The sequence below is a fragment of the Euleptes europaea genome, chromosome 5 (assembly GCF_029931775.1).
Source record: "Euleptes europaea isolate rEulEur1 chromosome 5, rEulEur1.hap1, whole genome shotgun sequence".
Lineage (NCBI taxonomy): Eukaryota > Metazoa > Chordata > Lepidosauria > Squamata > Sphaerodactylidae > Euleptes > Euleptes europaea.
The window spans coordinates 71119341-71134070 of NC_079316.1; the positions used below are offsets into that span (position 1 = coordinate 71119341).

A 14730-nucleotide genomic window follows, 5' to 3' on the forward strand; every position below is an offset into this window, starting at 1 on the left:
CCTAAGAAAAGGTCACAGAAGACGGAGGATCAAAGACTCTAAAACCTGCGTTTTACCAAGTACAAAGAAAGAGAGGAATAGGCTTTACCTATTATCCCCCAGCACACTATTTACACACACGCACAAAACTATATGCAGTTATTATATTTTGCATCATCTCAGTATTAATGTGGATTATACATTTACATTAAGAAGAAAAGGGATTTTATCGAAGGTGTTGTTTTGAAGTCTCCTAGCCATTTTCCTACTTTGATAAAACTGGAGGAGAATACAGTAATTACTTTATAAACCCCAACAAAGTTCTAAAAGTATTGAGTGGCAATAGTCAAGACTGTCATGAATCAGTGTCGTAACAAAAACTGAAAAGTTATTTGCTTACTGTAAGCAAATTTGCTTACTGTAAAATGCTCTTTTTAATATTTTACACAGAAAATGGCTTGGTCTGTAATATTTTCCTTATCCATAAAATGTACTGACATGCATGCAAATGTTAGGTTGGGATATCTGGACAGGAAAACACGATGGTAATAAGAGTCACCTTGCTTTAGCAGGAGGTCAGCTTGTGCGTTCTTCAGGGCTAATTCAAAATAAAATGTTTGAAGCCCTAGGCATCACATGGAAGGCGTATTGTGTTATTATGATAGCTAAGTCTCTAATACAGTCTAATGCTTCTATCATACAAATAACTCTGGGCTACATTTCTGACCCAAATACAGACAGGATGTCTTGGTAATCCCTAAAAATTTTTGCTGCAGTGAACAGCACAAATTCTCTTCAACCCACACTCAGAAATTTACACACAAAAACAACGCATTTAAAAATTGCCCTCTACTAGATTATTCTTTCATTAGTATTATTAGAAAATAACTGATTGGAGGCTAACTAGAAAACCCTACCCTATGAGACAAGCAGTTTGCTGCATAAGGGTCTGAGCTTCATCATATGGGTCTGAGCTTCATCATGAGGGCATAAGTGCTGAGGCATCATGGTTTTGTGCTTAGGCATCATGGAGTAGCTATCCAGATTTTTAAAAAGAGAGACTGCCAAAAACCTCCAACCCAGGAGGCTCTTGTTAATGGATCAGGCAGTATTCAAAATTTTCAAAACACCCAGAGAGCAAGTCCTTACACCTCAAGAGGGTAGCTACCACCGGTCCCTTACTCTAACCCAACCAGCCAGATGCCAAGGGACAGACGTCTAACCTTCCTGGGTTTAACAAAAGAAAACCACCTCTGCGAGGTTGGCCACCTGCAGTATGAGTTTCACCAATTAATTATCTGGTAGGTGTAGACCTTTGGTCAAGGTACTGAAGTTAGATTGAAGCCACCTGAAGACATAAAAACTCCACACAAATGCAAGTAAGGAATTTAATAAAATTGTGCAAGAATATTTGTGAGAGAATAAAAGCAAGTGAGGCGTTTAAAATAACAAACCTTAAAGCAAGTAGCACCAGCTAAACAATCAAACACTAATTCAAGAATCAAGATTCAAAGCTCAAAATTCAAGATGTTACCCATCGAAGGGTCCTTTCTATCCAGAGACAGGGGCTGACAGCATGTCCAGGGCCCATATAAAGAATCATAAAGCCCAAAAGTGGATCATGGAATTATGGCAAAGGATCCAGAACTAATGTCTGGAAAAAATCAGAACAACAAACTAAGAGGGCTCAGTTTCTTGACAGAGACATGACATCACATTTTTTTGCTTCTACCTCCCAGCTATTCCTGGATCTTGTTTTCCTTCATTTTATTTTATTGCAGTTAAAGTACAGCATGGACATGCCCAGTGAAATGTCTGACGTCTTTGAACAGCTGATTTCTACCTTACCACCAGTTCCTATCACAAGATCCTTTTGAAACACTCAGTTTTTAAAGTAATTTGTCACACACACCATGGGGAATATGATTTAAAATAAATATAAAGCCCGTTGGAGTCACGCAAATCCATGGTCTTTGGATCTATCCGGGTAGCAAAAAAAGAAGAAAAAAGACAATCACCTTGCAGAAAAGATATGTCTGTACTAAGTGCCCCGGGCCCATTCCCTCTCTTGTGGGAAAACATGAAGCTCATCTTTCAAAAGAGACTTATCAAATCAATGAAAATTGTTTTCATTGATTGGGTGCAAACACTATACATGCCATAAATTCAGCGGTTGTATAAATGCTTTTAATTTGGGGGGAAAGACAAAAAGTTTTGCTCTACTCCAATTACCCCTAACTGGTGCCCATGTCTTTTTCTGGTGGTATTGATTTTAAAATGTTACTTTATTATGTATGTTTTAATTTGTTAGCTTCCTTGGTTTTAATTTAAAGGCAGGATACACAATTTTGAAATAAAATAATAAATCAGTCAATGTTACCTGCCAGTATGTTCCCTGGTAAATACTTTCTTCTTCCCCAAAATCTCTCTTTCACAAAGCACATAGCCAATCCTGGCTTTTCTCCACTTCAGCTGGAGTAAGAGGTACCCTCACAAGACCTATGGGGCTACTATGGAAATAGCTGCCCCCCGTTATGGGAAGATATTTGGCTTCCAACACTTTGTGATTATGGCTCATGGTAGCCATTTTGTCATTGGTCCCATCTCTTGCGGCAATCATTTTGTGGTACCCTTTCTCAAAATTCTTTCTCGAAATTCAAAACTGTCCCCAAGTTCAACATATCTAGGCACCCTTGACTTACTGACTAGAGATGGTTATTCTCTCCCCCACTACAGGTTAAACTAAGCATTAGGTGAGGGATGCGTGACCAGGGTTCCCTGGTTCTTTTGAAGTTCAAATTGGCTTGTGGATGGGCAAGAAGGCAAATCTGATCATGGAAGCAGCACTGGGGAAAATGGTTTTAATCCAAATGTTTAACCCCCTTCCCCCACACACACACTGTTTAGCTGATCAATTGTACAACTCCCTCCCCCCCCACATTCTGCTATTTGCCCTTAAGAGAAAACATGCAGTACTAGATTTCCGACATCATATCAAGGTTAATTAGCTGCTCCCGATTACAATTTTCCTAGCAATTCCACTGTAACCATCTCTATTCTTGACACTATTTAAACATCCTATTAAAAGCTAGTAGCTAGAACTATATAAAAGCAATGGGCTAGAACAGCTAACATTCTCTCCAAAAAGGTGCTTATTTGAAGGGGTGGTAGAGGTGAGTAGGGTATTTATTTGACAAGCCCCTGTTTTTGTTGCCTCCACCATTTGCAAATAAGTGGCTGGCAACCTGAGAGAAGGCCTTCACAGTCATGGAATCAAAACTCTTGAACCCTCTCCCCAGAGAGACTCCTGTCCTCTTCTGTTGCCATCTTCCATTAAAGACTTTTTTGTTTCGTTTGGCGTTCCTTCAGTGATTCTCCTTTCCTCCCCATGTTTGAATTGTTGTTTTTTTATATTTTTTGTATGCATTTTAGTTGTTTGTATTTTAATTGTTTTAATGATGGGTTTTGGTTGGTTCTTATGGTTTCTAAAATGGGCTTTTTTTAGGTATGTTTTAATTTGCTCACAATCTTGGTGGCCTTTATCAAGGCAGAAAAGCGAGGTATTCATTTGGTTACATAAAATAAAAAAGAAAGAGTATTTTAAGAAGATTAAAATCCAGAGATCAATACACCCAACCAAACAGATGCCACTGTACTTGAGAAGTAACAATGCTACTGGAGTTTATTAAGCTATGAGCCACCATCCAAGATGTAGGGACATAAATTGTTCACAATTATTAAATCCCTCTTGGGAGCGAATGTTCGGAAGGGGATATACCTACTCACTGTTAAATGGAGAAAAGAGGCATGGCATGCTGTTGACACAGAAATCCAGCTGTTAAAAACACAGAGGACCGGCGCATGTATAACACAAATTGAACCATCTATTTTGAAATAAAGTGAAAGTGTGAATGAAATAGTGTGACTTTCCAAGAGCAAATGTGCTCAGGCTCCAGAAAGAAGCACCGACATCTGTCTTTCAAATATCTGAGCAATTATTCAGACTATGTTCTTTGAAAGTAATTCTTCAGGACCCATCAAAACAGTCTATCCAAAATTATTAGATCTTGAGTTCAAAACTCATTCCAGATTGTAAAAGAATACGGAAACAGCTCTGTGACAAAAGCATGGATTTATCTAGCTCGCCATCTAGATTAAGAATGAGAAGTTTGGTTTATTAATAATTCTTAGAACTCTGACTCCTGAACTTAATGTATAAAGCCGAACAATTATTCATTACAAGCTTTTACTGAGAAGCTTAGCGTATTAGTCTGAAACTAAGGGATTTTCTTTGGTGGTTATGCTCAGTTACTAGAATGGCATTTGCACGTTTGGGGTAAAATGCAGTTTTCTTTGAAATAAAAAGTTGCTCAGAAACCAGTGCCATGACCTTTCACCTTATGCTCCCACCAGCAGTGGCCTGTACTCAAGGCTCAAGCTGCTTCAAAAGCTCTGTGATTAGACTGTCCATAGTAGCACAGCTGCCTATATCACTGTATTAGGGACAAAAGTAGAAGGGCAGCCCAATCCTGAAGGGGGGACAGATCTGCAGCGGATGGGAGTGGTGCAGCTGCGCCATCTCCTCAGAGGAGATGGGCCACTGCGGAGGCAAAAAAGAAGTTTTGGAAAAAAAACTAAAGGGGGGGAATCCCCCATTGCCTCCAAAGGGGTTCACCACCAAAAAAGATGGCACAGCGCTACCCCAGTGTGAGGGGGTGTTCCTGGGGCGAAAGGCGTGAGGAAGCTGCCTAATGGCAGCTTCTCCCCCAGTAATGCCCACTGAATGCCCCCCCCCCATCGGCACACACTTTTCCCTTCCAGGAAAGCCCTGCTGGCATAGCTGCGTTGTCAGTGGGGGGCAGTGGTGCCCCACACCAGTGTAGGTGCCACCTTATTCCATGAGAAGGTGGCATGTACGCCGGCGCGGGATCACGCCAGCTCCTAAGGAGCTTTGCCCCCCCTTTTCAGGAATGGGCTCTAAATCTATGGGCTCTAAATCTATGGATTCTATGGATAGAATCTTGCATTATCTTGGGGTAATTACTCCCATCCAAGCCCGCTAAAACCAATGGAAAAACTCTTGGAACAGAACTATTGTGCTGTCTCACACCACCAAAGCAATATGGATCACACTGTAGCAAATCATGCTACTGCTCGAAACAATGGAAGGAGTGCCACTGTGGGCTCCCCCCCTCCTGGTCTAGGGTTTCTTACATTGTCTTGATGGCATGGGAGGGTGCAGTGTTACTGGAGCAACACACAAACACCCTTAAAGATCAGTCAGTCAATAAGAGCTTCTTGATTGCATGGGCTCTTTTGTTTACTTTTTTGTGTTACGGGCATTAAATGTGTTACAAGTTATTTAAGCTTTTTGAAACTTGGTGGCGATACCATGCAGTTGCTATTGTCTGTGATATTCGTGTACTTCTTGTGTCCCAGCACGTAATGATGAATAAATAGGATTTGGGGGACTTTGTAGTCATTTAAATTGTTTCCTTAAAAAAACACACACACACCAAAAAACCCTCCAAAAATCCACCAAACCCCCCCCACCAAAGTGCATGTTCAGCTTTAATTGATGGGGTACCCTGTGATCTGACTTTCCAGGAGCAACTTTTGTATAGGAGTTTTAAGCTCATGAAAGGGCAGGTTCTTCAGTGAATGCAGACCTTTCAGAAGGGAAAAAAAACCAGTACTAAGTTACAAGATCTTTTTCATATTTTTTAAAAATCTGTTTTGGACAGTGCTATAAATAGTATGACTGCTTTCCTACAACATTATCTAGCCTGTTTGTCCTTGGTTTTTAAAGAAGGAAATATACTATCCCAACAAAAATGTTCCCTCTTAGCCATATTTATACATTACTAAATTACTGAGGCAGGACCGGGGCCAGGGCCATTGAAGCAGAAGTCCACAGAAGTAGCTGAGTGTACACAGACTCAAGAGTATCAGCGTTTGTTTTTGATAAGCAGATTATCTACTGGCCCCTACTGACTCCAGAGACACAGTCTTTAATATAAAATGGTTTGTGAACAAGGAAGCAATTACGAATAATATAAAACCTACCCTGTGTTTCCAATATAATTATTTCTAAGCTCAGTATCAGATATTTGAAGATCTAATTCAAGCTTTTCTAATTTGGGGGAGGTAGCTATCTGCAGAATTTATCAGAGTAACTGCTACACGACTACCCAGAAACTGTTGACATAAAAGCAATTCATAAGCTAATTACATGCAACATATTACATAAAAATGGTACAACCTCTCCTACTCATGGTATGTTTCATCTTCAGTCAGCACTGAACCATTTGGTTCACCCAACCTTACAGGATTACTTTGCAGTCATAGCTAGAAAATAGGAAACCCTGTTTCATTATTAATTTATTAACTTAGATTTATTTATTTATTAACCTCCCCAGCCGAAGCTAGGCTCAGGGCAGGTAACAACATTTAAAGCCAGCCTACGGGCATAATAACTAATCATTCCATTAAAACAATAAAAACAATCATAAATCACGCTAAAAACAACAGATGGCACAATGAAAGTAGTTTCCACTGAGGAATCTTGCAGCCAGACATTCCCCCATAGATCATAACATAACTCAATTAAAATGGGAGGGGGGGGGAGGTAGGGAGGCCAGCATAGTTGACATCTGCAGCTGCCCTCAGTTGTAGGCCTGGTAGGACAGATCTGTTTTACAAGCACTGCGGAACTCTTTCAGGTCCTGCAGGGCTCTGCTGTTGCTAAAGAGGGTATTCCACCAGACCGGAGCCATAGCCGAAAAAGCCCTGGCTCTTGTCGAGGACAGCTGCACATTCTTAGGGCTGGAGACCACCAGTAGGCTATCATCTGCAGAATGTAATGTTCTTTGGGGTTTGGGACCACACAACTGTTAAGAGAGTGGTCATATCCAGAGTTCAAGTAATGGTTGAACAATGCCCAGGATCAGATCCTCAACATACAACACGAAAAAGACAGGCCTCCAGTTTGTGTGCCAGCAGCCCAACACACCAAGCAAAATGATATTCCTTCCTCTGTTATAAAGCTTGCAACATTGGGTAATGCTCAGTGAGCTGCTGGGCTTTATTTGCTTGTTTTACACTTCACTAAATGTGATGTACAAGATGTTCATCTGCACAGCTTGTCTCATGTCTATCTCACGTTCTAAATCTTGTCACAGAGATTCCCCTGTGCCCTGATGTGTCTGATGCAAGACAAGGGAGGAACATGTGCACAGAAAACATCTGTGAGTTGGAAGAGAGAATACCATTGCTCACCGTGGTAGGGATGACTGCCCGTCTGCCTGATTCGGAACCTACACACCGTTTGCAAATCAAGGAAGGTCTACTTAAACCTACGGGGAACATTCACTCGAGAAGGGCCAAGTATTACTGACTACAATCACAGAACAATCACTTGAACTGTTATCTGTTTTTCTATAAGGATTTGAGTGCTCTTGTGTTTAATCTAGAAAGAGGTGCAAATGCTATCAGATCATATTCTCTTTTATTTACTAGGAAAGTGTCTAAAAGCTGCTGCAGCCATCTGCTCCCATTCAAATCTGGTTTAGGCCTGGTATTGGAACTGAAACTTTCCTCGTCACTCCGAAGAATGACTTTTGCCTAAAAAGAAACAAGGAATGATTCTCCTGTACCTCTTGGCAGGTTTAAATACCACTAATCATGGCACACTTCTGGACAAGCTGGTCATGAAGGGTATCAGAGATGCTGTACTTAGGTGATTTCAATCCTACCTGCGAACCAGGGTCAGAAGGCAGAACAGGGGAGAATTCTGTTTGATCCTGTGGCTTTTGTACTGTAGTGGGCTAGGTATAATGTTCTAGGCCCATAAACTGAAGCTGACAGCATTCAAAACTGAGGTACTTTTGGCCAACAGTAGTGATAACCAGGGAATCTTTGCCTGGCCTGTTTTGGGTGGGGCTGCCCTCCATCTGAAAGATGAGTTTCTTGTTAAATTAACAGACACTTCTGGAGGCATAAAAGATAAAGCTGGCCGTCATCATATTTTTGAGTCCTTTTTACATTCTATCATGTGAAGGGAAAAACACGCAACACACGATCCTTCTGAGATGTACGACTGCCGTTTTGTCTGAAAGTAGAAACATGTATTTTCTCACTTCAGCACACACAAACTAGAACCTTGGGAAATCTGCCCTGGGACGTGTACACTGCGGCTGAAAATACGTGCATCGGCCCTTTCAGACAAAATGGCGACAGCATGTATCAGGGAGATCAGGTGTTGCATAATCACCATACGCACAATGACATGTAATGACTTCAATGGGCTACTTGATGACACCAATCCCAATGCTACGGCCAATCTCATTAAGAGGGGAGACAGATATTAAACATATGTGAAGGGTTAGAACTGCAATGCCCCCCACATGTCAGTTTCCAAGCACCTGACTCTGCCTCCTCAGTGACACAATGAGTTGTGTCACACTGGACAAAAATGTCACACTGGACCAAAAAAGCCATTCCCCTCACACCTATCTCACTCTCCAAATGATTTAACAAAACACAGTGATCCAGAGTTTCAAAGGCTACTGTCAGATCTATTAAGGTCAACAAAACACAACACAAGCCTTTATTGGCATATAAAAGGAACAACATACATTTGGGTAAAACTGAGTACAAATAAATAAAATTGCATAAAACCATCCCAAATCAGCCATTATGGAAAGCTACACACCATTCACGATACCTGATTGCTAGCTGTAAGAACCTCTATTAAGATCAACCATGTGGCACTGTTGCTTTCCATCAATAGACAGAGATCCTCCACCAGAGCAGCTAATGCTCTCTCTGTGCCTAAGAGAGTCCTGGAACCTGGCTGAAATGGACCAAGCATATGACCTCCTCTGCTTCATTTCCCCTAGGCAGGTATATTGACCCACAAGGGTCTCAGTTCTACTACCTACAAACTCCTGTTCTAAAAAGGAGTACTACTGAACAATCATTCTCAATCAAAGTGACTCATCGCTTGACAGTATGCTGTGCTGCTCCTATGTAAAGATACCTCAACCAAAATACATTTTGCCTCCAATGTTTTCTTCTGTTATTTTAAATACTAGTCTAAATTCAATAAATGGTATTCACCCAACCTCCTCTACCTTCCACTTCTGTAGGACCAACACTGCTATTAATAATATGTCCATTAATGGAATGTTTGTTCCATTATATTAGTCTTAACTATTTCAATATATGTATGCGTATGTACCTGTTCATATGGCAGTACAGGGAAGTGAGCTTTAAGCACAGGAGGAATAATTATGTGCTTCCAATACATACGGTACAGCTTGCCTTACTTTTTATTTAGTATTAAGGCCTTGACCTTGGAGGCTAGGAAATTGGCCGGTTCCATACTGATGTACATTTAGGTCCTGCGTCGTATTTAGGTCCTGCATCCTATTTGGCTATTTATTTATTTAACACATTTACATGCCACTTCTTCAGAGACCTACCAATTATACCAATACAAGTGGGTGCCAATATAAGAAGTGGCTGCAGCCTCTCCCATACCCTTTCTCTCTATTCAGCTTCCCCTTCCCCTAGTAGCCCCCCTTTCCTTCTTTCCCACTCATCTACCTTGTTCTGTTTTTCTCCAGTATTCCCCCCCTAATTTTTTCTGTCTCCCCCTTTCGTTTTCCTATTTTGTTCCTCCTTTCTGCACCTTTATTTTCCTCCTATCTTTTATCTTTTTTAGTTTGTGTGTCTCCCCTCCCCCATGCTGGAATCTTCCACAATGTTGGCTGGCCCTACAATCTCACAATATAGTCTTGGCATATGTTTTGCAATCCTTTTTTTTTTTTTTTACAGTTCACGTATTTCAACGCACCTGGGGCTTCCTTCCAGATTGTAGAAAGATCCCATATTCGTCCTTGGACCCATTGTGTAGATTTTTTGATCCACACTCTAGGGTCCTGTTCAGAATTGGACTTGTAGATATATTATACCAATACAAGCAGCAACCTTATTTTATATCATCTGCACAAGTGGTCAACCATTGTGCCTCACAGAGGACAATTCCAAGGCAAAGAAATTCATTACAAGTGGAATGTTACATTCTACATATTACATCTCAATCAGTATAGAACTATCCTTTTCTAATCCACTCTGCTGGATGTGAAATCAAAGGAAAGTATTCTTTTATCTCCACTACAGTAGCTATGTTTTAAGACATGTTATCTCATATGAAGAGCCATATCGTTACAAATGATGACCACATGATAACTATCAACACAAACAACCACCAGAAAGGTTTGCAGTGATTTGAAATCCTGTGAACTTTAGCCAAGGGCAAGATTTTAGTATTATTTTTAAAGTATCTCTTAACTGCATTTAGTCAGTCTTTTAGCTAGCATGGCGTAGTGGTTAGGAGTGGTAGACTCTAATCTGGTGAACCGGGTTTGATTCCCAGCTCCTCCACATAAAGCTAGCTGGGTGACCTTGGGCCAGTCACAGTTCTCTCCGAACTCTCTCAGCCCCACCTACCTCACAAGGTGCCTGTTGTGGGGAAGGGAAGGAGTTTGTAAACTGCTTTGAGACCCCTTAAAGGTAGGGAAAGCAAGTTATAAAAACCAACTCTTCTTCTACTCATAAATTTTTAATAGTCGTTGCAAAAGATTGTTGCTGTTGTTGTATGACAGCATTAAATCCCTTCAGTATAATTAAAATTGCAAATGTACTTGGCAAACAACAAATGGATTTCTTGTTTTATGTAAACTGTACCTTTACAGATTAGGGAAAACATTTTGGCAGAAAAAACAGATGGAAGAGGAAGACTTGTAAAATTCATTGTTCAGAGGAAAATAATCTAAACTTCAAATGTATCTAATGCTCTGTCCTCTGATCCTTGTAAGTTTCTTGTACACTTAACAACCACATCTGATAGCAAACTTCAAACTGGAAGGGTGGCTTTTGAAAAATCCAAAGCTGCCTGATGGAACGCTTTTAAGTCAGGTTCAAAGTCTGTTTTAGATATAAGATAGAGCTCTACACCTGCGTATTTATGGCATTTGGATGGGTAGAAACACAGCTCACAGTTTCCCGCCATACAGGTCTGGCAGTTGTCAGCATTTTTTTTTTAGAATTACAAAGGACACATACTTCCACTGTGTTCTGGAGAAGATTAACCCAATTTTGACTGGGTTAATTAACTGACAGGTGGAATGGCTTTTACATTTTTCTGTATTACATGAAGAAATGAAGACTATTCACCCCCCCCCCCCCAAGCACTGGTTCTCGCCTTTGTGTCTGAAATTTGCTCCAGCCTTATGGAGAACTCTGCTTACCAAGGAATATTGGTATCAATAACGGGTTTCACTGGAGACCTATGTGTGCAAAACAATCACCGGCATCGGCCGCTCTCAATTGATGGCTAAATAATTCATGGAGAACTTAGAAGCGTTGAAGAAATGTGGAGGGGGAAAGGGGAAATAGGGTTTCACTGAATCATTCTTGCAGGGAAAAATGGCACAAAAAAACTTCAGCTAGAGCAAAGCTTCTTAAACTGTGGGCCGCGACCCTATATGGGGTTGTGTAACTGAATGTGGGGGTCACGAAACATTTGGCAACAGTAAAAAAATTTTCTGATTTATTATCAGTAAATGCTTGATTTGTATACCTGTTTTATATACCTATATACCTGGGGTCGCGTAAACATTTCTCGGGAGAAAAGGACTCACGAGTGGAAAAAGTTTAAGAAGCCCAGAGCTTCTCAAACTTTTTCCACTCGTGACCCCTTTTTGCTCGAAAAAAATTTAGGGGACCCCGCCGGGTATATAGGTATATAAAATTGGTATACAAACCAAACATTTACTGATAATAAATCATAAAGAAATTTATTTTAAAACAATTCTTTGGTGTACCTATAATTATATCATTTATTAAAGGATTTTAAGGATGGATTTTTTCTCTACTGCAGGGGTGGGGAACCTTTTTCCTGCCAAGGGCCATTTGCATATTTATAACATCATTTGGGGGCCATACCAGGTGTAGATCTCTCGGTGTGGGGGGAGATGCTAGGGTTGCCAGGTCTCCAGCCACCACCTGGAGGTTGGCAGCCCTAGTAGAGGAAGGGAAGGGGGAGAGATGGAGAAAGGAAGGAACTTGGAAAGGAAAGAGAATGAAGGAACTGAGGAAGGAAAGAAGGAAGGAAGGAAGGAAGGAAGGAAGGAAGGAAGGAAGGAAGGAAGGGGGGAGGGACAGAGAAAGGAAGGAAGGAAGGAAGGAAGGAAGGAAGGAAGGAAGGAAGGAAGGAAGGAAGGAAGGAAGGAAGGAAGAAAGAAAGAAAGAAAGAAAGAAAGAAAGAAAGAAAGAAAGAAAGAAAGAAAGGCAGGAAGGAAGAAACTGGGGAAGAAAGGATGAAAGGAAGGAAGAAAATGTGGGGAGGGACAGAGAAAGAAAGAGGAAGGAAGGAACTGGGAAAGGAAAGAGAAGGAAGGAACTGGGGAAGAAAGGATGAAAGGTAGGAAGGAAGAAAGAAGAGGGGGGAGAGGGGGAGGACGGCGGGAGACGGCAGGCCTTTCTCTGGCGGACCCGCGGCTGTTTGGGGGGGAAAGGTGCTGTGTTGGCGCTCTTCCCTGCCGCCCCCCTGCAGAAAAATGTTACAACCTGCCCTTCGTAGTGCTTAGTCAGGGAGCGCTCGGAGAGGGGGGCTGGCGACTTTTTCGCGACCCCAAGATTCAATTACACACTTTGAGAAGCTCTGAGCTAGAGGATGAAGTACAGGTGCAACACATATTAATTAGTCTTGTAGCAAAAGCTGCTAAGAATCCTATAGGACATTAAAGGCTAACAAATGATTTTTGTAGCCAAGAACCTTGTGTATCTGATGAAGAAACCTCATGCTTAGAAAAGTTCGAGCTGTAATCAATTTATTAACTTTGTAGTTTTTAACCAAACAACTTTTGAAAAATAAAAAATAAATGAAGAACTTCTGCACCAGTCTTTAAACATTTAAATTTTACTGTTTATGCCTTAGTTCCTTTCCCCACAGAATTCATAAAATCTGCTCATCATTTTAGATAGACTTTATCTTGAGATGTAGCTAAGTCTGTACAAGACATGACTGAAACTACTGCTGATTGAATGAAACTGTATGGTTTGTTTTTTTGCCACTGCCTGTAAAACTTTTATAAGATGACCATCAACTCTCATGAGAAAGAAGTATCAGCGAACACATTAGAAAGTCTGACATTGTCACTCCTGGCTCCACTTTCAATTTATCTCGGAAGTAAATAAAAGTAACACATACTGTCTAGGCTGACAGTGGAGATGCATAAGCTACAGACAGCAGCTTTCTTTCACAAATAATTCTTCTGCACAAGCCCCTCTAAAATTAACTATAAAGGAGTGCTTTATGGATTGTACCTTTCTTGCAATGAACAATGAACCTAATCTCAAAAAGTTTAGCTGCACTTTCCTGCTTTAGACATATCATACATTATGAGTAACCCCCCTGCAGAATACCGTATTTATTTACTCCATATTTTCATTTGTGTTATTCCCCTCCTCCCCAAGCACAAAAAAGCATACCCTGCTAGCACTGTAGAAGGTTTCTTATACACGTGGAAAGTTCTCAGTGGGGTTGGTGGTCTTGACCTACTGTTAGAGCCATTGAAAAAGGGACTACGTGATAAAATCCTTGTCTTGATTTTTTTACTAATATTTTAAATGCATGCTGAGCTAGATAACAATACATAGCAGTCTGTACAATGCTATTTTGCATCCTTTAATAGCTTTCACACAGCCCAAGGCCAAAAAGCTTGCATTTTCCCAGACTGGACCTTAGATAATGACTGCACAACATAAGGGCTGAACTAGTCAGTCAAAAACTGCAGCTTCTTTTGGAAGAAATACCATCTCTGAAAAATGCTATGATAGAAGGTTTATGGCGACCAGTTTGCATAAGCCTTTCCAGACTAAAAGGAGAATTCACTACCAAACAGAACCATTCTGCTCTGATTATTTAACCCAGTGTACTAAGTGACATCACAGAACTCTTTGAAAACAAGCACTTTTAGACTGGGGTGATCAACATGTAGAGGGGGGAGAGAGGAGGAGGAGGAGGAAGAGGAGGAGGAGAAGAAGAAGAAGAGTTGGTTTTTATATGCTGACTTTCTCTACCACAAGGGAGACTCAAACCAGCTTACAATCCATTCCCTCCCCCTCCCCACAACAGACACGCTGTGAGGTAGGTGAGGCTGAGAGAGCTCTAACAGAACTGTAACTTGCCCAAGGTCACCCAGCTGGCTTCGTGAGTAAGAGTGGGGAAACAAATCCAGTTCACCAGATTAGCCTCCGCTGCTCATGTGGAGGAGTGGGAAATCAAACCCGGTTCTCCAGATCTGAGTCCACCGCTCCAAACCACCACTCTTAACCACTAAGGGGGGGGAATTGCCTTAGGAGCCAACGTGAACCCGTGCTGGCGTAAGTGCCCATTTATCCCGTGATAATGGGCACTAACACCGGCATGGGGGGCATTTCCGCTGGCGCTTGGGCACCGCAGAGCTGCACTGGCCTCCTCCCGCTGGCATAGGGCGATTTACGCTGGCCCTGTTGGACCGCAGCGGCAGCACAGCTCTCAGATGCTGGTGCGGCCTCCCGCTGACATTTCCCCAGCATATCTCCCTGTACCAGTTTCCTGGGAGGTGTTCCTGGGGGGGCGGAGCTGCCGTTAGGCAACTTCCTAACCCCTTTAGCCTGGAAACACCCCTTCACACTGTG

General features: G+C 41.6%; 1 protein-coding gene across 3 annotated transcripts in view; it reads right to left on the reverse strand.

The window, feature by feature from the left end:
• Positions 1 to 14730, reverse strand: part of CTBP2 (C-terminal binding protein 2) — a 274992-nt gene that overhangs the window by 102119 nt on the left and 158143 nt on the right. The gene's annotated exons all lie outside the window — the stretch shown is intronic.